Here is a 13,713-nt window from a genome sequence, read left to right on the forward strand (position 1 = left end):
CTTAACTCACTGAACCAACTCTCTGGCTCTTTAATCATTTTTAAATGTACATTTTGGCCAGGGCATGGCAGTACATACCTGCATACCTGCACTCAGGAGACAGATGGAGAGCGAGGCCAGCCTCAGTTTCACAGGAGTTTGAAGCTATCCCGGGCTATATAAGACTATGTCTCACTCAAAATCAACAGCAAAACTTTTCCATTTTAGCAGTATAAAGCTTGTGCACATTGTTGCCACTTCCAGAATTTACGTCACTTTGTACGACACTGGAGCCATTAATTAAGCAACCACTCTCCAGTTCTCCCCTCCAGACCCAGACCCCTCTAATCTCCTTTCTATGAGCATGCCTGTTCCTTGCTTTGCTTTGGTTTCTATTGCTGTGATGAAGACCATGACCAAAAGCAACTTGGAGGAGAAAGGGTCAGTTTGACTTACGTATCCCAGGTCACAGTCCATTGAGAGAAACCAAAGCAGGAACCTAGAGGCAGGAGCTGAAGCAGAAGCTTGGGGTAGTGACGCTTACTGGCTTGCTCCCCATGGCTTGTTCAGTCTACTTTCTTATACAGCCCAGAATCACTTGTCCATGGGTAGCACACAGAGAGAGCTGGGCCCTCCCACATTAACTATTTATCAAGAAAATGCTCCCACAGACATACCTATAGGTCAGTCTGATAAGGCTCAGCCGAGACTCTTCTTTCTCCAGGTATGTCTAGGTTGGGGTCAAGTTGGCAAAAACCAACCAGCACAATTGACCCCTTGACAACTTGACGCACAAACACATTACTAATAAAACATTGCCTTTCCTGTTCATCCCCAAGATCTTATATTAATATTAATATCACAAAATAATATAAAACTGACATAACTTTAAAAGTCCCACAGTCTTTAAAAGATTTGACATTAAGAAGTCCAAAGTCTTGACCTAGGTACGGGGGTACATGCCTTTAATCCCAGCGCTCAGAAGGTAGAGACAAGTAAATCTCTATGTGTTTGAAGCCATCTTGGTCCACACAGTGAGCCAAGGCCACACAGTGAAAATCTGTCTAAAAAAAAAAAAAAAAAAATCCAAGGTCTCTTTAAATGTTTCTTTAAAAGCCCTAATTTTCTTAAGTGTGAGATCTCCTATAAAATAAAAAAATGTTACATACTTTCTTACTCCAAGAGAAAAGAAACAGGGCAGTAATAATCAAATCAAAGCGAAGTCCAAGTCCAGAAGTGGAACTCTGGCTGACATCTGGCACTCACCGTCCTTTGAGCTCTGCTGTTAGCAGCGGGCACAGCCATGCCTACACTCAGGCCAGCTCCACTTGGTGGTCATGCCACGGTATGGTATCTCCAATATGCTGGGGTGTCCACTGTCACTGAGGCCACACCATCACCAATGGCCTCTTCTAGCCTTCTTCTTTTTTTTTTTTTTTTTTTTGGTTTTTCGAGACAGGGTTTCTCTGTGTAGCTTTGCGCCCTTCCTGGGACTCACTTGGTAGTCCAGGCTGGCCTTGAACTCACAGAGATCCGCCTGGCTCTGCCTCCCGAGTGCTGGGATTAAAGGTGTGTGCCACCAACGCCCGGCTCTTCCAGCCTTCTTTAGGGACTCCAGCCCTGCCACATAGTGCCAAACCTCAGCTGTTCTCCATGACTTCAAAACCAATACTACCTAGGTGACTTTTACATATTACCAAGTTTGGCTGTCGGCATGAAATGTAACCTTGGCCCCACTGGACCACAGCTTCTGCGTGCTGACCCTGACAAAATACTCCCAGAAGATTTTGCCTCAACGATGCCTCTCTCTCTCTCTCTCTCTCTCTCTCTCTCTCTCTCTCTCTCTCTCTCTCTCTCTCTTTCTCTCACCTTTCTAGAGCTTTATTGGAAGAGAGAGGGTGAGGGGGGAGGGACCATGCGGAGGTGGGGGAATACAGAAGGAGAAAGTGCGGAAAAGAAAAGAAAAGAAAAGAGAAGAAGAAGAAGAAGAAGAAGAAGAAGAAGAAGAAGAAGAAGAAGAAGAAGAAGAAGAAGAAGAAGAAGAAGAAGAAGAAGAAAAGAAAGCTCCCCCTCTCTCTCTTAAGAGTTATTTGTTTAGTATACAGTGTTCTGCCTGCATGTATGCCTGCAGGCCAGATGAGGGCACCAAATCTCATGGTTGTGAGCCACCGTGTGGTTGCTGGGAATTGAACTCAGGACTTTTGGAAGAGCAGCCAGTGCCCTTAACTGCTGAGTCATCTCTCCAGTCCACAGGTCTCTTCTTAATCACAGCTGATTTCTCAGCTGGAGCTAACCAGTACAAAGCTTCCACTTTAGTGGTACTGGTTCTCTCTCTCTTTCTCTCTCTCTCTCTCTCTCTCTCTCTCTCTCTCTCTGTTGTTTTGGGTTTATTTATTTTTAAGATTTATTTATTTTTATTTTATGTGTATGAGTATTTTCCAGCATGAGTGCCTGCCGAAGCCAGAATAGGTTGCCTGTTTGAGAACCCACCTTCTATCATGGCTGACACCAAGAACGCCCCCTCCCTTGGGCCTGTGAATGCTCTGGTAATATTGAGTCCCTGTTATACAGGTTGAACTGAAGATTTTCCACCGGAAGCTGGGGATTGTGTTTTAAGGAAGTTTTACCAATAAAACCCTCAGGGGCGCATTGGGTAGAATATGAATTATAACTCAAGGTCGGCCACTAGCATAGCATGCAGGGTGCTCCAGTCCCCAGCACCCCAAAATAACAATAAGCTGGGTGTAGTGGTACAAACCTTAAATCCCAGCACTCAGGAGGCAGAGGTAGATGTGTCTCTGTGAGTTCAGGGCCAGCTTACAAAGTGAGTTCCAGGGTAGCCAGAGGTACGCAGTAAGAGCCTTTATTAAAAAATCGTTAACAACGACAATAGAAAAGTCACGTTGGAAATGTAGCTTGGCATGTGCAAGGTCCTGGGTTCTGTCTGCATCACCAAATCAAACAATAGTCTGTATCACATGCTCTTCAGCAGTCACGACAGAGGTGGAATTGCCTCATCTGGGCACACTGTAGCAGTATTATTTCCAGCTTCCTGAGTCTCCCTGTCTCATGCACTGTGCATGTGTATCTTGTACAGTCCATGACAGGTAGAAGAGCAAGACATCTGCTTGTTTTCACAAAGTTCTCATTTCTTGCTTTTTGGGGTGAGCTGTCCGGCAATTGTCTTGGTTTTCACTTTAGGAGTAGAAAGCAGCCCCTTAATCTGGTTCTCCAGCCCCAGGCTCCCCGTTTTTCAAACTCACTGCCAAACTTTGAGCAATTCTTCATCGGGTCTAGCCAGGGCACTGACTGGGTTTACCCCTAAGCCAGTACTGCCATTTTGTCTCCCTCTGTTGCAAAATGCCAATCACTTCTACTACGACAATGGCCTCCCAGCTTTCCATTCAAGGGCTCCAGAGCCCAGTTCATGGTAACCATTACATTCATATGTCTCAGAGACACCCCTCCCCAACACACCTCCGGGGCATCTTACATCAGGGCTAGCCTCAGCACTCACACTGTTCTTCTGACCTTGCTCACTGTATTGTCCAGGCTATCCTCAAACCTCAGAGCTCAAGTTGTCCTCCAGCCTCAGCCTCCTGAGTCCCTGTGACCACAGGCAGATGTTCCTGGCTCTTTGGTTCATTCATTTTAAACTGTGGGCACCAGCTTGCATTCTTCCTCTCTATTCTGGGTCATCCTGATTGACTCTAGGATCCATGGAAATATGTAGTCAACATTCCAGACTCACAGATCGAAGACTGTCCTTCTCCTGCACCCCCTCTCCCCGCAGAGATGGCTCAAGAGTGAAGAGCGCCTGTTAAGAGGACCGGGTTCAGTTCCCAGCACCCACGTGGTGGCTTGGAAGCCCTCTGTAACTACCGTTCCAGGGGATCTGATGCCATCTTCTGACTGTTTCGGGTACACACATGGTACATACACATATATGTAGACAAAACTCTCCTACACATAAAATAAGTTAAAAAAAAGATTATCATTGGGTGGCAGAGGCCCACTCCTTTAATCCCAGCACTAGGGAGGCAGAGGTAGGTTTCTAAATTCAAGGCCAGCCTGGTCTACAGAGTGAGTTCCAGAACCGCTAGGGCTACAGAGAAACCCTGTCTCAAAAAATAAATAAATAAATAAATAAATAAATAAATAAATAAATAAATAAAATAAAATAAAATAAAAAAACAAAAGACTGTCTTCTGTCTCCAGAGACTCTACTTTTACTTGAGGAAATGGAGATCATTGAATTCCATCTCCCTCGATGTGCCTGTTGTCAGTTACTTTCCTATGATCCTAAGAGTGAGGATTCTTAGTCCCTTTCCCAATCCCAGTCCCTTCTAACCATTATTCTGGCTTTTCCTATGGGTCGTGTGCACCATGCTGTCAACCCTTCACAAAAGCCACAGCGGAGGGACCAGCTGCCATCGTCCATCATGCCCCCTTTACAGTCGAAAATGGAGACGGAGAACTGAACAAAGGTCACCAGCTAGCTAATGATGCTGCTGGAATCAGCAATATAAAGCTCTTCTTACCTTGCCCTCCTTCCTTCCTCCTTTCCTCCCTTCTTCCTTTCCTCCTTCCCTCTCTTCCTTTCTCCTTCCCTTCCTTCCTCCCTCCCTCCCTCCCTCCCTCCCTCCCTCCCTCCCTCCCTCCCTCCTTCCCTCCCTTCCTTCCTTTTGTGTTTTATTTTTGTTTGGTTTTGGCCCTGGGGATTGAGCCCAGAACCTTGGCTCTTGTGCATGCTAGGCAAGTATTCTACTACTGAGTTATATTCCCGGCCCTGGAGTTCTTAACCTTTAATAGCCACGCTATTCTGCTTTTCGAAATCCATTCCGGGTTTTCCCTTACACGCATCCTTTGGAAGAATCGCTCTAGTTCTCTAATTCTAGGAACCTATCTCGCAGAAGTCATATAGTATGAGTGCAGCATCGATTATGTAATCAGCGTTTGCCGTTGTCACTGGGAGGAGCCGACCAGAAACAGTGGAAAGAAATACTTTATATGTTTATATGGAAATATTTCCAACACACACACACACACACACACACACACACACACACACACACACACCATAAAAACGCAGCCTTCCCCCATATCCTTGAACCTATTCCTTCGCCCTCTTACAGAACCTTTCGTTTGCCATTTTCCTTCTGAATCTCCAACTTGCCATCTCTGCTTTCTTCTCAGTGGGTAAATACACTCAGAAGTGCCCCCCAACATATGTGTTAAATTGATTTGAACATACTATAACTCAAATAAACAATATTTTTTAAAGATAACAATTATGGACTTCAAAGCTTAACATTAAATTAGTTGCTTCACTAAAAAAACAAAAGAGTTAGTTGCTTCTAAGGCAGTAGTTGTATTTTGCAGCAGCAGCATGATGAAATCATTTAGTCCAGGGTCCTCATTCTGTTAAAAAACAAACAAACAAACAAACAAAAAACAAACCAGATTCAAGGAGTAAGCACTTTGCACAAACTTACTAGCAATAAAGCTAGAAATAAAGCATTTTCTCCCTAAAATAAAAGTCCTATGGTCTATCAATGGCTCCATGTGAATGAAGTGTCCAGGCTCTTCACTCACACTCCGCCTCGCTATGGTAACTTGGAAATGGTGAGACGCTACAGCAAATTACCGTGCTGGCTTTGAGGCCTGAAAGGGGCTTAAACGTTAGCCAAGCTTCTCTGTGGAGATGGGGAAGGCAGCGAGGGCAGACCAGAGGTTCTCCTGCAGGTGTCTGCCTAAAACTCACAGGGACAGGCTCTCTCCAACCCCGCCCCCCACCCCACCTCATTTTGAAGCCACTAAGCCTGTCATGTACATTGGCTTCACAGACCCTTATTTCCCCAAAGATCCTGAGCAAAACCCTGCCTGTGAGAGCTCCTGGGAAACAGGGCTGAGAAGGGAAATGTTCTGTTCTCATCTTTAGGACTTTGGTCTTTTATATATCCCTTGAATTCCTCCATGGGAGTTTTCATTTCAGTCAGAGCAGGTCCAAAAAAATCAGGACAATGGCTTAGCACCTCATCCCTCAACATCCTCCTGTTCACAGCTCTGGCACCCGTGCAGGTGTCAGCTGTCACAGGGTCATGACTCCTCCCATTAACAACGAGAAGGGTGGTGCTAATAAAGAACTGGTAAGTAATCCGCGGTGATGACAGAAAGTGACCCATCCTCCATGACTCCCCAGCCAGCACTCCCAAAGCCTGCCCCGGCTCTTGGGGAACTGTGCTATGCTTCATAGCCATGGCGGACACTCCTTTTCGGAGTTCCTGCTTCTTCCTTTCATTTAAGCCTACTCGGCTCCCATGATGTTCTGGGATTTCTCAGGTTGCCACCTGATTCAACTCAGACATCGCGTTCCTTGTGTCCTGTTATTACCGAGTCCCCTTTACCTCAGAGGTCCTCAGAGTATCCATAAACACTCACCGCTTCCTAGACAGCATTAAATATCATATTTGATTTTAGGAGAATCATAATTATCCACTCACTCAGCTGATCAGGAAATGATTGACAGTCATAAGTGCCCTGGAGATTTTCTTTAGTTTGTAGACTCTGTTAATCATTGCATCTCTAAGTTGGGCTTATTTTCTAGTGACTACATCATGTGCTTTTTTTTTTTTTAAAGATTTATTTATTTATTTTATGTATATGAGTCCTCTATTTGCATGTACACCTTTATGACAGGAGAGGGCATCAGATCCCACTATAGATGATTGTGAGCCACCATGTGGTTGCTGGGAATTGAAGTCAGGTCATCTAGAAGAGCAGCCAGTGAGCTTAGCCACTGAACCATCTCTCCAGCCAGCATCATGTGCTTTTAACCAGAAGAAAAACCAGAACCAAACCTGGGGCTGGGGAAATAGCTGGGTGTGAGTGGCAAGGGGAAGAAGCAATTGAAGCATGAGTTTGCATCCCTGGAGAGTGGGCCTGAGGGTGACTCAAAGGCTGAGCATAGTTCATGGGTTTGGGGTGGTATTGCAACTACTAAGTCCTGCTGCTAGAATTCCAGGAAATACCATATGTGTGGCAGGGACATGATGCCCCATCTCGGGCATGCACACTGAGATTCCATGCTCAGAATCAAGCTGTGGATCACTCTTGTCCTGAGCTGATGAATAGGAGGAACATTGACTCACCTAAGTCTCATTAGAAAGAATGTTCTGCTGGAGACTGCTGCCAAGGTGCCTAAGGTCAGTTTAGGTTGTTAAAGCATTTCCTTCCTGGGGACACTAACGGTTTTAAGATTTTTAACTCTTTCTGGGCCAGTGGCACACACCCTTAATCCCAGCATTTGAGAGACAGAGACAGGCAGATCTCTGACTTCAAGGCCAGCCTGGTCTACAGAGTGAGTTCCAGGAAAACCAGGGCTACACAGAGAAACCCTGTCTCAAAAAACCGATATATAGATATATAAACTCTTAGCAAAACAGCTTATAGAGCTGATATTTTGAGATATACATATTTTTGTGCTTTTTGGTGGATGCGGAGACTGGAGCTTCAGCTGAAGCCTTCCTCACATCCAGAACACTGATGGGGCTTCTCTGACTCATGCAGAAGCTGGAGGTGTTCCTGAAGGCTTTCCCACACTCTTCACATGGGAGTCTTCTCATGGGTACAGTTTCTCCGGAACTATTACTGAAGCTCCTCTCGCTTGTAACATTCCGAGAGGTGAGTCCCTGGAACTGTTCACCCACAGACACAGGGCTTCTCAACAATGTGAACTCTCATAAGGACTTGAGATGAGAGCTCCCAGTGAAGGCTTTGCCACACTCAGCATTTATAGGGCTTTTCCCCAGTGTGCTTATGTCTATCACATTTTAAAATCTTTACCATAGCATCACATTTATTCACCTCTCCTGTGTGGTCTTGTCAGTTAATATGAAGGACACAGTTATCATAGTTGTGGGGTTTCTCATTCATGTGAATGATGCATGAGAAGACCTGCTTTCTCACCCAATGAAAAATTCCTGGCACGTGGCACACTTATGGATACTTTTCCTATTTGGTATGGTGACTTAGAGGAGAAAGTGTTTGTCTTAGGGTTTCTATTGTTATGAAAAGGCGCCATGACCATGGCAACCCTTAGAAAGAAAACATGTAATTGAGGTGACTCACTAACAGTCTCAGAGGTTCAGTCCGTTATCATCATGACCGGGAGCATGGCGGTGTGCCGGCAGCTGTGGTGCTGGAGTAGTAGCGGAGAGTCCTACATCTTGTAGGCAACAGGAAGTCGACTGACACACTGGGTAGTATTCTGAGCATAGGAAACCTCAAAGCCCGCCCCCACAGTGACACACTTTCTCCAACAAGGCCATATCCACTCAAAGCCACACCTCCTAATAGTGCCACTCCCTATGAGATTATGGGGGTCAATTACACTCAAACTACCACAGTGTTATATATCTGAGTGTCTTCCCGCATATATGTATGTGCACCATGTGGATGCCTGGTGCTTGTGGAGGTCAGAAGAGGGGGTTGGAGTCCCTGCAACTGAAATTGTGGATAACTGTGAGCTGCCATGTTGGTATTTGGAACTGAATCCAAGTCCTTTACAAGAATAACAAGTGCTCTTAACCTCTGAGCCTCCTCTCCAGCCCCGTCAGACTTTTTAATTTTAGATTTACTTATTTATTTATGTTTCATTTATTTGTATGGGTATGTGTCTTAAGAAATGTACATCCATGGGTGTGAGTGCCCATAGAGGCCAGAAGAGGGCATCTGATCCCCTGGAGCTGGAGTTACAGGAAGTTGTAAACTGCTCAATGTGTGTGCTGGGAGCTGATCTTGGGTCCTCCGAAAGAGCAGTGTTGTGCTTTCAACCTCTGGGCCATTCCTCCATCCTCCAGACTCTTGGCAGAGTGATGGAGGCTGGTGTCTTTACTCTATTCCTTGTTCATTGTGTGTACACTCATTGCAATTTGGTCTCTGAGCCCACCACGCTACTGGATCTGCTGACAAGGTCAACAGTGACATCCTCATTACTAAACGCATTAGCTGTTTTTCAGACCTCCATTCATAAAACACTTTGCAGACATTACTAATCATTTACTTTTCTTCAGCCCTCTGCAGCTCCAGGTTCTTGAAAATTGTTTTGCTCCTTCTTCTCTGTCCCACAGCTGTCTAATGTGTGTCAAGGTTCCTTAGCCTGACCTTGGCCTTTCTCCATCAGCATTTCCTTTGGGTGATCTTATCCACCAAGGTCTTAAGTATCATCATATTCAACATTTAAGAAATAGGAGCTGCTACTGACCTTAACAGAGTCTACTGATTGAAGATCCTTATACTAGAGATGTGAACCATCGGCTCTCAACCTGACTCACCTGACTTCACCAACAGTTTCTGCACTTGTGCTTGGTTGACCCCACTGAAGCAAGAGAATTTAGCCTAAGGAGAATCAGTTCTCAGAATACTAAGGGGGGGGGCACTGAGATGGCCCAGCAGGTAAGGGTGTCGGCTGCAAGTGTGGCAACTGAGTTTGATCCCAAAACCTTAAGGAGAAATGACTCTTGAAAACTGTCCTCTGACCTCCACATGTGTCATGACACATGTACACACACACACACACACACACACACACACACACACACACACACACACACTAAATGTGTAAGTGTAGCAAAAATAGTAAAGCTGATCACATTCCTATTCTGAGAGCCTGTCAGAACAGACCATCATTAGAGAAGCAGGCAGTTGTCTCAGACACTGATGAACGTATGCGATAGAAACTTACTTTCCAATAAAATAAAAAACAGATTCTTTTTTATTATTGGTTTTGTTGGTGGTGGTTTGCTTGTTTTTCTGTGACAGGGTCTCACTAGATAGCCCTTGCTGGGCTAGAACTCACTATTTAGACCAGCCTAGCCTTGAACTCACAGAGGTCCTCCTGCTTCTGCCCACTGAGTGCTGGGATTAAAGGCATGTGCCATCACTCCCAGAAAAAGTAGGTTCTTTAGATGACTAATGCACCTGATGACTATGTAGCCAGGCTGGCCTTCCTATTTTAAAAACAACGGCAAATCATTAAAACCAAAAATGAAATGGGGGTGAACCATCCCCTGACGTCAGCTTCCTGGTCTGCTGAGATGTGGGCAAGCAAGCAGCTGCTTCATGTTCCCACGGCCACAAAGTCCCCTGCCACCGCCTTCATCACCACGATGAACTGAATCCGTTAGAACCACTGGGGACAGGTAGTCAGACACTACCGTGGCCAATGGATTGGAGCTCACACAAGTTCACTATTGCAAAGCACTGTGCACCATGATCAGAGATAAGAGCTCTCTCGCACTCTTGAACCTGGCCTGTTTCTACTACCTGGGAATGGAACTGTGGAAGTTTTTAAGAGTGAAAAATTCCAAGACAAGGCTGGGTATAGTGGCACAGGCCCGTAATCCCTGGATTGAGGAGATACAGGACGGAAGATTGGGAGTTCAAGGCCACCCCCTGCTATAAAGTAAATTTAAAGCCAGCCTGTCTCAAAAACAAACGAACAAACGAAATATAAAACAAAACCCACCAAGTAGCAAGCAAAATGTGTTTCAATCTTTTCATGTTTCTATTGAGAAAGAGGTCACCAGAGCAGGGTATTAGGAACGAAAGCAGCCAGGGAGTGGTGGGGCACGCTTTTAATCCCAGCACTCAGGAGGCAGAGGCAGGCGGATCTCCGTGAGTTTGAGGCGAGCCTGGTCTACAGAGCAAGTTCCAGAACAGCCAAGGCTACACAGAGAAACCCTGTCTCAAAAACACCCAAACCAAACCAACCAACCAACCAAAGAAACAAACAAACAGATCTCAATGCTAGGGTTTTGTTCAATCCTAAATTTCATCTCAGACTCCAGTTCTTCTCTTTACATTCCTTAATGAAATTAGCACTCTCGTTACTAAAAAAAAAATAAGCTAATTACTTTCTTAAGTAGGTAGAATGATCTTTTTTATTTTATTTAATAATTTTTATTTATTTATTTTGTGTGTACGGACCCTTCACCTGCTTGTATATCTGTGTACCGCTTGCATTTCTGCTGCTCAGGGAGGCCGGAAGAAGGCATTGGGTCCTCGGGAACTGCAGTTGCAGAGAACTGTGAGCTGCCATATGGTGCTGGGAATTGAACCCAGGTCCTCTGCAAGAGCAGCCCACACATAGCACACATGTATACATGCAGGCAAAACATTCATACACATAAAATAAAATTTAAAAAAATAAAAAAGAAAGAACCGAGAAAAAGGAAATTGTAGCTTTTTACTACTGGTCACTGAACATTAAAATGTTAATAAAGGAGCTAGGCATGGTAGTGGCTGCCTTTTATCCCAGCTCTCAGGAAGCAAAGGCAGGTGAATCTCCAAATTCAAGGTCAGCCTGGTTTACACAGCTGGTTCCAGGACAGTCAGGGCAACCCAGAGAAACCCTGTCTTAAAAAAAAAAAAAAAAAAAAAAAAAAAGGATAATGAAGAAAACCTATACATCACTATATGTCTGCAAATTTTAAAATGGTATTTACCAAAACTCACATAGAAAGAAAAAGATAATTTAAGCTGAGCTTTGTCAAAGTTATTAGATGAATAATTATCCAAAACAGAAGCACCAGGAACATACAATACTGTTGTCTGATTGTTTTCCACTATTTTATATTATGTGTGTGTGTGTGTGTGTGGTGTGTATGTGTGTGTGGTGTGTATGTGTGTGTGTATGTGGTGTGTGTGTGTGTGGTGTGTGTGTATGTATGTGGTGTGTGTGTGTGTGGTGTGTATGTATGTGGTATGTGTGTATGTGTGAGTGAGTGTGTGTGTGTGTGTGTGTGTGTGTCTGAGTATGTGCATGAGTGCAGGTGCCCATGGAGCCAGAGGCATTGGGTATCTCTGGAGCTGGAGTTACAGGTGGTTGTGAGCTGCTTGATGTGGGTGCTGGGAGCCCAACTCAGGTCCTCTGCAAAAGTAGTATGTGCTTTTAACCATTGAGTCATTTTTCTAGCCACTGTCTGGATACTTCTTTGTGCCCCATACATTATATGTTGGGGATTTAGTCTTCAGTGAGGTCATGTTGGGAGGTTCAGCCTTTAACAGATGGAGCCTAGTGAAGGGTCCTTAGGTCTATCAGAGGAGTATGTTTGGGAGGGATTATGGGACCCCGTCACCTTCCGGCTTCCTCTTTTGAGAACACATGGTGATACATAGATTAATAGAAATGGGTTAAGTTATAAGAGCTAGCTAGCAAGAAGTTTGAGCCATAGGCCATACAGTTTGTAATTAATATTAAGCCTCAGAATGTTTATTTTATAAGTGACTATGGGACCTCAAATGGGAAAGATTCATCTGGACAGCGGGCCGGGCATGACCGGAGAAACTTCCAGCTACAAGAAGTTTCCAGAGGGTAGGTGGGGAAGAGAATGGGAAGTTATTGTTTAATTGGTACACTGTTTACAATGATGAAAATGTTCTGGAAATAGTGATTATAGTCACATAGTATGTACTTAATGCTACTGATTGTACAATAAGAATAATGAAATGATGAATTATATATACATTTGAGAAAGTCACATTTTATTGTCATTACAATGGCCATGTATATTTATAATAATTGTATACACGATCTTGACAGCCTCTAAGATTACATCTCAAAGGTTTGCTGTCTTAGTTAGTGGTTTTACTGCTGTGACAGAATACTTGGCAAGCAAAGGAAGAGTTTATTTCGGTTCAGAATTTGAGAGTGTCTATCATAGTGCAGATGTCATGATGGCCAGAACTTAAAGCCGCCAATCCAGTTTATCCAAAGTCAAGAAGCAGAGGGCAATGAATACTCACGTTTAACTTATTTTCTCCTTTTTATTCCGTTCAGGACCCCAGCCCAGGGGATGGTGCTGCCCACAGTTCAGGTGAGTCTTCTCATGTCATTATGTAGATTAACCTAATCTAGATAATCCCTCATAGACACATCCAGAGGCTAACCCAATCTAGATAATCCCTCATAGACACACCCAGAGGCTAACCCAATCTAGATAATCCCTCATAGACACATCCAGAGGCTAACCCAGTATAGATAATCCCTCATAGACACATCCAGAGGCTAACCCAGTATAGATAATCCCTCATCGACACATCCAGAGGCTAACCCAGTATAGATAACCCCTCATCGACACATCCAGAGGCTAACCCAGTATAGATAATCCCTCATAGACACATCCAGAGGCTAACCCAGTATAGATAATCCCTCATAGACACACCCAGAGGCTAGCCCAGTATAGACAGTCTCTTGTAGACATGTTCAGAGGCTTATCTCTAGGTAATTCTAGGCCCTGCCCAGTTGACAATGCTAACCACCACAGCTGCTAAAGAACCTTTCTTTTTTTCTTCTGGTAAATGAGAAAAGGTGGTTCCTGACGTTCATTCACCTACGGTTACAGTGGATACAGTAAAATCGCAGGTCACAAGTATGGCACAAGGGCCATCTCCGGTCTCATTTACTAAAGTCCCAGAAGATTGCAGGGTTCCAGCTGGGAAATGCAAGGCCACAGTCATATCCACTTAGCTTTGAGCATGGCCTACTGGGATTTTAACATTTTTATCTGAAATATCTCTGTATGAAAAGAAAATTGTTGTGGTGGTGAATGCTTTTAAATCCCAGCGCTTAGGAGGTAAGGGAGCTCTCTGTAAGCTGGAGGACAGTCTGAGGTAATACTGAGGCCTTGTTTCAAAAACTAACAAACAAATATCCAAACTGGCTGCCCAAAC

The 13,713-nt window shown here is 44.4% G+C and overlaps 1 protein-coding gene across 1 annotated transcript in view; it reads left to right on the top strand.

Moving 5' to 3' along the window:
- Nucleotides 1-13,713, top strand: part of As3mt (arsenite methyltransferase) — a 200,719-nt gene that overhangs the window by 130,643 nt on the left and 56,363 nt on the right. The window lies entirely within an intron of this gene.

This window comes from Peromyscus maniculatus, chromosome 1, assembly GCF_049852395.1.
Source record: "Peromyscus maniculatus bairdii isolate BWxNUB_F1_BW_parent chromosome 1, HU_Pman_BW_mat_3.1, whole genome shotgun sequence".
NCBI lineage: Eukaryota > Metazoa > Chordata > Mammalia > Rodentia > Cricetidae > Peromyscus > Peromyscus maniculatus.